Source organism: Equus asinus, chromosome 13 (genome assembly GCF_041296235.1).
Source record: "Equus asinus isolate D_3611 breed Donkey chromosome 13, EquAss-T2T_v2, whole genome shotgun sequence".
Lineage (NCBI taxonomy): Eukaryota > Metazoa > Chordata > Mammalia > Perissodactyla > Equidae > Equus > Equus asinus.
Window position 1 is genome coordinate 6,870,669 of NC_091802.1, and position 10,022 is coordinate 6,880,690.

At 40.9% G+C, this 10,022-nt stretch overlaps 1 long non-coding RNA gene across 1 annotated transcript; it reads right to left on the bottom strand.

Annotated features, from left to right (window-relative positions):
* Window positions 1-404: 404 nt before the first annotated feature.
* Window positions 405-6,103, bottom strand: LOC123276475 (uncharacterized). The gene is made up of 3 exons (XR_011493499.1): window positions 6,036-6,103; window positions 2,999-3,156; window positions 405-1,351 (listed from the first exon to the last, which is right to left on the bottom strand). It is a non-coding gene; the product is annotated as an uncharacterized lncRNA (long non-coding RNA).
* Window positions 6,104-10,022: the final 3,919 nt, after the last annotated feature.

Consider the following 10,022-nt stretch of genomic DNA (forward strand, 5'->3'; position numbering starts at 1 on the left):
GGGCCATGTCAGCAGAGGGAAGCTCACCTTTTTCCATGCACCTCTGCCCCTAGGAGAGAGTTGGGGCCATGCTCATGTCCTGCTATGCCTGGGGAAGAGACATGGTGATGGCAGTCCCCAACCCAGGTGACTCCTAGGAGACTTTCATTCACCCCCAATCCAGGTATGGAGTGTGTCCTGGCCAGGAGGTTGCAACCCCTTGGGGGTCACCCAAACACAGTAGACTGGGGCTGTGGGAGATTGACTTCCTTGCCACTGGTAGGAGCCCCACATTTTCACTTTGCCCTGGGCCCCACAAATGATTTAGCTGGACCAGAGGAAACTCTTCTGGCAAATCTTTACCTAGTCTCTGCTTAGATACCTGTGAATAACAAGGAACCTATTACTTTCTGATATAAGACATTGAAGCCCTGGGGAATTTTAATGAAACAGTTCTTTATATTAATCTGAAAATTGGTGCAATGTGATTGCTACTCATAGTTCCTAGTTCTGTCATCAGGAACGATACAAAAGAGTCTACGTGCCTCTTCAACAAACAACTTCCAGAATCTAAAACCTCATATCATGTTCTCCCTATTCTTCAAGTAAAACATTCTTATTTCCTTCAGCTTTTCTAAATATATCTTGGTTCCAAGACCCCTTTCCATACCTGTTAAATTCCTTTGGAATCACTCTTGTGAAGGTCACCTAGAATGATGTACACCACACCAGCTATCATCTGACAAATGCAGAGTTCAATAGGAGGATTCCTACTTTTATCTGGACTATAGAAATTGCATTGTCACATGAAATAACAGCCCCACAATAATAGCTAACATTGAGCTTGTAGTTAATTACAAGCCCAGGACCCACATAAACTCAAATGTGCCCCCATATTTTACAGATACAAGTGAGTTTTTGAATCTATGTGCTGGACTAAGCTTTTATTTCTGTTAAACTTCATCTTTCATGATTTGACCGCACTCTCTAGACAAATGAGAACTTTTAAATCCTGAGGTTATTTTTGTTGTGAGACTTCATCCCTAGCTCTGTGTCAACAGCCAGTTATAAACGTATTTTCATAAAACTGCTACTCATTTATTTACTCAACAATACTTTGAGTTGCTGGTAGGAGCAAGAACGGCGTTAGCTGTAGAGAGTCGGTGATGAGCAAACACAGTCCTCATACTCATGGAGCCAATAGTCTATTGAGCGTGAAGACGTAAGCCAAGTATCACACAGGTCAGTGTGATAAGTGCCACGGTGAGCAGAGGCCATCCAAACGTGTAACTGGAGGGATCATCTCATCAGGGAGGCCGGGGAAGTCTTCCCCGAGGAAGTGAAGACGGTAAAGAGCTGGAGCAGGGCCATCCTAGAGAAATGCAATGGAAGCCACATATGCAATTTAAATTTTCCACTAGCCACGTGAAAATATATTTTTAAGTGAAATTCATTTTAATAATATGTTGTATTTAATCCAAGAAATCCAAAATATTATTTCAACATATAATCAATATAAAACATTATTGAGATATTTTATATCCCCCCTTCTTTTTGTACTAAGCCTTTGAAATCCAAAGTATGTTTTATAGCTCGGACGACACATTTCAAGTGCTCAATAGCCACATGTGGCTAATGGCTACCACATTGAGTGGAACAACTGACGTTAAGGTGAAAAGGAGATCTTTTATTAAGGTTTAATAAGCATTTTCTTTATAAATTTCTACCAACTCTTCCCAGTCGTACTATTCTGGATATCACAGATGGATTATATAATAGTATTATGTTCATCTGTGTGAAAATTAGGGGAAAGAAGAGAAGAAATGTATCAACTGCACAACAACGACAACTTAAAGCTCATATTGACACTGTAGTGCTCTGAAAACATACGGGACTATTAGCTAAAGCTGACTCTTGCTGGCAAAGGGAACAGCGTGTGCTGTGACTCTCTGGTGGGAAGAACACGACCCATGTGAGATCCTGAAGGAAATCCAGTGTGGAGCAAGGTGAGAATGAGGAGGTCGTGGCGGCCTGAGAAAGCAGGGCTTGACATGGTCATTGATTTTGTCTTTATCTGGAAGTAATGGTGAACCAGTGAAGAGTTCTAAGCAAGCAGAAACATGGCCATACTTAAAACCTCTCTCTGCTTTCTGTGTTTCTGTATAAATCACTGACAGGAGCACCGAGTTCTATGACCAACAGAAACCTGGCACTACTCAGTGTTTAGACTAATTACAATTCACTGAAGTGTAAGCTACAAAAAGCTAATTATGTCTACTTTACTCATTACAGTGCTGACACCAAGTAAGTCCTCAATATGTATTTGTTGTGGGGCTGGCCCCGTGGCCGAGTGGTTAAGTTCGCGCACTCCGCAGCAGGCGGCCCAGTGTTTCGTTAGTTCGAATCCTGGGCGCGGACATGGCACTGCTCATCAGACCACGCTGAGGCAGCGTCCCACATGCCACAACTAGAAGAACCCACAACGAAGAATACACAACTATGTACCGGGGGGCTTTGGGGAGAAAAAGGAAAAAATAAAATCTTAAAAAAAAAGAAAACTTTAAAAAAAAAAAAATATGTATTTGTTGTATAAATAATGAATAATAATTAGGGTCATCCCTAATGGGCTACTTTCCAAGTGGTCACTTGTTGTCAGGTAGCTTAGCTGTTTCCACGCTGAGCCAGTGGGTCCTTCCCTGGGGCTCCCAAAGTCGCAACGCTCATTGCCCCATCTCACCCCATAAAAGCTCATATTTCCTTCTCAAGGGTAGGAGTTTCTGCCAGTTTCTTGCAAAAAATAAAAAATAACAACCTAAAGCCTTTAACCTCTTCAGTGTTATCAGAGTAAACTCCCTCCCCCATCCCAAATCTCTCTCCTTTCAGGACTTGGGACATTTTATCCCATTACACCAAAACGGTTAACTACCGCCAAGACCAGGAGCTCAGAATCCAGAACACTAATCTTGATTCCTTACAGTCTCCCAGAGAGCCAAGATGAAAACACAAATTAATATCTTACAGGTCATCTGGCCACCAGTGAGTAGCTTTTCACATCACGTGTCGGATTTGCACGCATGTCCCAGGAAATCCTGGGCTGTGCAGAGGAGATGCTGGCTGTCTGGCAGGCATTTTCACGTTTGGAAGAGAAGACATGTTTATATTCTTGTGTGAGAAGAACTGGAGGAAAAACAAAGATATTGGAAAGACATCTGTTTTATCTCAGCCTGAAAGACTAGTTTTAAGCTCTGAAGATCAAGAGGTTAGGGACAGAAGTCAGGGCAACCGTGTTTCCGGATGAAATTTGAGTCTTGGTCACGTGCTTCTTGATTGTTTAGGCCCATTCAAAGAATGAGACGTCAACAAGGAGGAAGAGTCCTAGCAAATCCTGCCTCACACCTCACAGCATCTGGGCCCTGAGAGCCAGGAGGGTAGGCTCACACATGCAGAGAAGCTCAGATGGTGGTGGGACACAGTGGGACCAGGGTAGATTGTTATGGATGGCACTAGCAGCAGAGCCTTGCAGGTAGCCAACTGCCCCAAGGAAACTAAGGCTTGTGGATATTCATGTGAAGCAACCCCTTAAAATAAAGTTGCCGGATAAAATACAGGACACCCATTTAAATTTCAATTCCAGATAAACAATGAACAATATTGTGATATAAGGCCTAAAATCAATATTATGTGCTGCCTAGACATTTAAAACCGAGAGGGTCTCAAATGGCCTTACTGCAAACTCCCCTCCACATTATGCTCCTGCAGATAACGTCTTTGAGCCAAACAACCCTCCTTATCCTGGGGACCGGAAAGGAGCTTCAGTTCCCTGCCAACCCATGGAACTATTCAAACAAGCCAATCAGATCCTCCTATGGGAAACAGGGGTCACCCCACCCTTTTAATACTACAAAGCCTGACTCCCACAGGCCCTGTTCTGTTCACTCTGTTCCTGAGTTCAACCCCCACGTGGCCATGTGTGGTGTTCAGTGTCCTCCTACCCTGGGCTGCTGCCAATCTCAACTGCCCAGTGTCAGGTGTCATGTGTCTGCCCATCCTCACGATCCTAGGGTGGGAATCCATCCCTCACCAATGGGGTGGAGAGGATGTGATCAAAAGCAGATGTCTTATTTGGAATATACTTATACTAAAAGAATTGTTCATTTTTGTCTTAAATTCAAATTTACCTGAGGATCTTGTAATTTTTTTCTTTGCTAAATCTGGCAATCCTACCTGGAAAGTGCCAGAACTAATTAAGATAGACTTCAGAAGGAGTTGAGCCCCAATAGTCTTGCAGTTGGGGACTCAGCCTCGAGGTCTTGAAGCTCTTTTAGGGTGTTAATACTACTCAGCCTTCACTTGCAGCCAGTCTTGTGACCTCTGGGAAACCCAGGTTACACCTGTTTTATCATCTTAATTCTTCCCAAGCACCTTAATGGATAGATAGTCTTCCCTCTAATCATATGAGGAAACTATTGTTCACACTCACTGAAATTAGAATTCCAGAGCTTTGACCCATAATGCCTTTTCCCTTAATGACAACCTACACTTTTATCAGCACTAAAAGTTGAGGAAGATTTTCACATGTCCCATCTTGTTGGATCATGGTCACATTTCATGGACTGTACAGTAAATGAAACTCAGGGTCTCACACATGCCCCTTCCTTTTCATTCTGTGACTATTTAATTTTTTGAAGTCTGTCCCTTCAATCAGCCATTCTGAAAACATCTACCAGACTACTTTTGCTAAAGCTCATGTCTGATTTTTGTCACTGCCCATCTCAAAACAATAATTCACCCACAGAACAAAAGTCAAATTCTTTAAGCTGACATTTGATTTAGTGTTATCGGGACCTACCTTTCTCACCTTCTAAGAATTCCTTTATACAAAATATAAGTTTCAACTGCTTCCTGTAGGCTGTACACACTTCGAGTTTTGTTTCTTGATTCTCCTGCTAGATCCTTCTCCACCTGGCTTTCATACTATCCTGTACCCCAACATTGCCCATTTTATCTGCTTCTCTTGTTGTTGATGTCACTGCATAACTCATGTATGTTTCCAAACACATCTTTCCCTCCCTTGAGGCCAGAATCCACGTATGATGTGTCTTGAGAAATCTCAACACATTGGTTTTGGTTTGGCTTTTTTGCTTTATTTTTATCTAATAAATTAGTGACCTTTTATGAATAGGTCCTTGAGGCCCTTTTTCCTCATCTCGGAACGTGCTCCTCCAAGTTCTGGGCTTGTGGAATGCCACTATTTTGTTTGTTTGTTTGTTTTTATAATGTTTTTCTGCTTCGATATCTGCAATAAACAAAACACTTTTATAAAATTTGAAAACATTTTCTTTTAAAAATTTCACTAAATACAGTTTCTCGTTGTTAAAAAACTTTCTAGCTCTCTTTTAGAATTCCAAGAATAATAGTTGAACATAATTTACAGTTGAAAATTACTAACAACATGTTACAAAGAATTCCACTATTCAGGGTCATCGAGGAAGGCTCCGCAGGCAAGGCCCAGCCTCCTCCTTAACTCCCCAATGGGAGCTCCACAGTCCTCTGTTCCACATTAGCCTTCCTATAACATTCTTTAAAAACAAAAAAAAAAACAAAATAAACAAAATAAAACAAGACAGGTTCCCCCAAGAAAATTTTTCCAAAACACCAGATTAAAGACTTTCCAGATTCTGCCTACTTCATCACTGGGTGAGTTTAGATTTTCACATCTTCCTGAAATAGGCCTTTCCCTGTGTTATGGGTCCCTCATGTGAAGGGACACTCTCCGGTGCCAGAATATTCTCAAGTCCTCATCATTTAAAGCTCCCAACAATTTTTTGTTGTTAAATATGTTTGTTTGCTTTTTTGTTTGTTTCCGCACTGTTTCCTTCTGTGCTGAGAGGCACGCACCCTTCCCCCTGGGTTGAGGAAGAGAGAGAGAGTGATAGGTGCTCAGGTCAAGCCAAATATTTAGCACCACTTCAAGCCAATATCATTTAAATATTAGTTCAGCCATTATTTAGAGATAAGGCTGAGCACTGCTTGGGAGAAGAACTGGAAGGACCTACCTGCTGAGCAACAGCTCCTTCCACTGCTTAGTAGATTCAGTCCTGACTGCAAACTTGCAGACTTTCTGCAGGAAGAAGAAAGTCCTGCGGTGAATAGGCCACGCCTCTTAAAAGGCAGTTGGAGCATGCTCTCTGGCATTTCTTCCCTCACCCCTAACAGCTTATCAAGTTTCCCCTCTGTGCACACAGGATATTCTCCTTAAAGGGTCCGAAAAGTACAATTTCCCCACATCTACTTGTATGTGTAGAGTTTAATTGGCAGCCCTAAATCCAGCTGTGCCTGCTAATGCTTGCTGCTTTCTATTTCAGGCATAAACTAAGCTTTGTTTAAAGATGGCCTACCTACCCACACCCATCCCCTCTCACAGCTTGTATATGCTGTGTGTTATTTGAGGAGATGAGTGCAGTTAAGGGGTAGAAAGAGCACGGGCTCTGGGTATGAGGCCATATCCATGCACTTCTGCTCCCTAGGCCTTCAGTTCAGACCCAGTTCCTGCCACGATGAGTGATTTGCGAATGATTGTGTGTTCCTGGGGGACATGGAGAGAGACATAGAGTGAAAGCAAGTAAACGCGTTTCCAATCTTCTGTTCACTTTGTGCTCACCCCAGAGAATTTTGTCACCTGGATTTCTTCCAGAGAATTCTGATACCTTTAATTATTTCTTCTGGCCTGTCAGGAGAAGATCAGGTGCTACTGATGGAAGGCTTAAGGCTTTGCATTTACAGTGAGCTAACGTAATGCTAGCCAGCAGATTTCTTCCAAGTGATGAGGGATTCCCTCTCTGTTGACCTGAGTGACCTCTGCCAACATCTCCCCTCTGGAATGGTTGATGAATCGTTCGTAGCCCAGATCGCATCCCTTCTCTTCTTTCTCCTTAGATTTCAGTTGGCATTGGCATCTTCCCCTGGGTTTATAGCAGCAGCAAAATAAAATCCAAAATGGCGTTTGGTTCGTTATATAGAAGCCAGTTGGCCAAGTCTTGTCATTCTAAGGTGAGTGGCGGTCATGGTGCTAGTAGTGCTAATTCTGGATTTATCGAGCATCATCAGAAAATCGGAAGCTTCACTCTTTCTCTCCAGTGCAAGGATGGGAAAGTCACTGTCTTTGTCTGTGTTAAGAAAATTTCCAATCCTTCTACCCAGGCTCAATTTACAGTGTGTTTACATTTCAGCTTATTGCTCCATTCCCAGTGAAACTAGCCAGCTTTGTTTATTACCAACTTCCATTTTTAGCTGAAATGTGATTCTTCAGAACTTTATAGCCTCATTACATGATACAGTATCACATGCAATGCTGTAAAGTAGGATGAGATCATGTAGGTGAAAGGGTCATTCTGAGGAAAGAAATTATTTGTATTAATAGCAAGTTTATATTGGACTCATTTTTTTTTTTTTTTTTAGCATTTCAGAAAACACTCCATCTTGAATGCTTGGCAAGGATACGAGAGTATTGTGTTTCTTTTTCTGAATGAAAAAATGAAAATTAAGTCCAAGCTATCTCAGGACATAGCTTTTGTGAAGAAAATGTAGGATCAAATGCTATAAAATGTTGTTCAGTTTTATTTCATTGATACCAAAGTTTCAGTTAATATGTATAATTCACTTATATCCTTCTTCTCCTTCTGAGATTTTTAATTTAGGCCTGGTTTTTTGGCAGATTATTGTCATGTCCTTTAAAAGTGCAACTTCATCTTCTCATCCAATGGCACTTGTGTGGTCTTCTTTTAAATGTATGTTTTAAAAGTTTTTTTGTTTTAAGAGTTTGCAAGCTCACAATGTACATATTGCTGGGGAACCAAACGGGAAATTTCTGAAGCAAATGGGCCTTTTGTTTATAAGAAAGAAGGATCACAGTCAATAAACAAATCTCTAGCTCTCGAATGAACTGTGCTAAAGGTTGCAATGGAAATTGAGGTGGGAGATTGAATTAAGGAGCTCATTCATATGGTATAATTATGCGACAATGTGATGTAAGCCAAGGGTGGAGGGCTCACAAAAGAATGACCTGAATTATACATCATGAAAGACTTGAACTGGTCCAAATTTTTCCTTTCCTGATTTTTGTCACCAAGTTGTTCCATTGGCTAGCTCTTCTTCATAATGTTTATAGCTTGTTTTTGGAGATGTAAGTCTCAGATTTACAAATGCCAGCTGTGGCAATGGATTTCTGGAGAATTTCCAGGTTGGTTTGGCACACTTTTACATTATAAAATTGTTACATTATTAGAGCTACAATACTGCAATGCACTCTCCTCCCTTCACCCACTCTCTTGCATCATCTCCTTTCATTGATTTATTCATTGATTCAACAAATACTTATTGATATTCCAGTGAACCATGTGCCAGTCAGTCAGCCACCAAATAGACAGGGTCCAAAAACTATTCATCACTCTAAGATAATACGTATAAGATCCCTGCCATCTCCTGAAGTCTGTCAACTAAAAATGTCCAAAATATTTGGTTTCAGCTTTGAGTGAATTCACTCACCCCACCATTTTGCAGTCACTCTTAAGAGAGCCAAACCCTGTAAAACTGTTTGGAAAAATAAGTTCCCTTCCTCAGTCTTTCTGATGTAAGATTCTAATGACCAAGTGCTTAGATTTTTAAGGCAAAGCCATTTTACCAGGCAGAATACTTAGATTGCAAGTAATAGAAAATGCTTTTAAATGACAAAGGACCTATATTTACTCATGGGAAGGAAATAATCAGAGGTAGGTTTCGCTTCAGATATGGGTTGATCAGGACCCTTAGTGGTATTTCCTTTTACATCACTCTATATATCAGCTTTGGCCTCGGGCAAACTGGCTTCCAACTGTGAAGGAAAGATGGCTGCCAACACCAACTCAGGATAAGCTTTCTGGTTGAAATTCCAGAATAGAGAAAAGGAGCAGCCTGAGCTTTTGAGCCAGTTCTCTGGCCAGTGGAATGATTGATGAACAGCAGCAACTGGCTTACACTTGAATCACGTACACGTCACTGAACCAGTTGCCATGGCCAGAGGGTGGGCTTCATCCACTCAAAGTGCCAAATGGCTACTACAAAATGCGAGAAGAGTAAAAAGAAGAGTAAAAATTATGTCAGAAGAGGGAGGTGGAAGAATTTTTTCTACAGGTATGCCGTTAAAGTAAATAAGGCTTTTAAAAAATATATTATATTATAATATTATAATTGGAAGTTCAGATTTAATTTAGCTCAAAACTTTTATGTTCTATGTAAAGAAACTGAGGCTCAGAGGGGTTACTAACTCGCTCAAGGTTCCCCAGACAGTAGTTGGAAGAGCCACAATTCAAATGCTGGTTTCCCAGTTCCTATTCCAGGGCTCTTTCAGCAACTGGGACCCTGCGTCAACCTGGCCCTGCTGCCCTTGACTGTCTCTCTTGGAAAGCTGTGTGACAAAGGAAACCATCAACAACAAACAAAGGAAACCTAATGAATGGGAGAAAATATTTGCAAAGCATACATCTGATAAGGGGTTAATATCCAAAATACATAAAGAACTCATACAACTCAATAACAGAAAAACAAACAATTTGATTAAAACATGGTTAGAGGACTTGAATAGACATTTTTCCAAAGAAGACATACAGATGGCCAACAGGTACAAGAAAAGATTCTCAACATCATTAATCATCAGGTAAATGCAAATAAAAACTACAATGAGAGATCACCTTGTACCTGTTAGAAGGCTATTATCAAAGTGACAACAAACAACAGATGTTAGAGAGGATGTGGGGAAAAGGGAACACTTGTGCAATATTAGTGGGAAAGTAAATTGGTAAAGCCACTATGGAAAACAGTATGGAGATACCTTTAAAAACTAAAAATAGAATCACTATATGATCCAGCAATTCAATTTTTGGGTATTTATCTGAAAACACTAACTTGAAAAGGTATTATGTACCCAATGTTCATTGCAGTACTGATAACAATAGCCAGGATATGGAAACAACCTAAGTGTTCACCAGTGGATGAAAGGATAAAGAAAC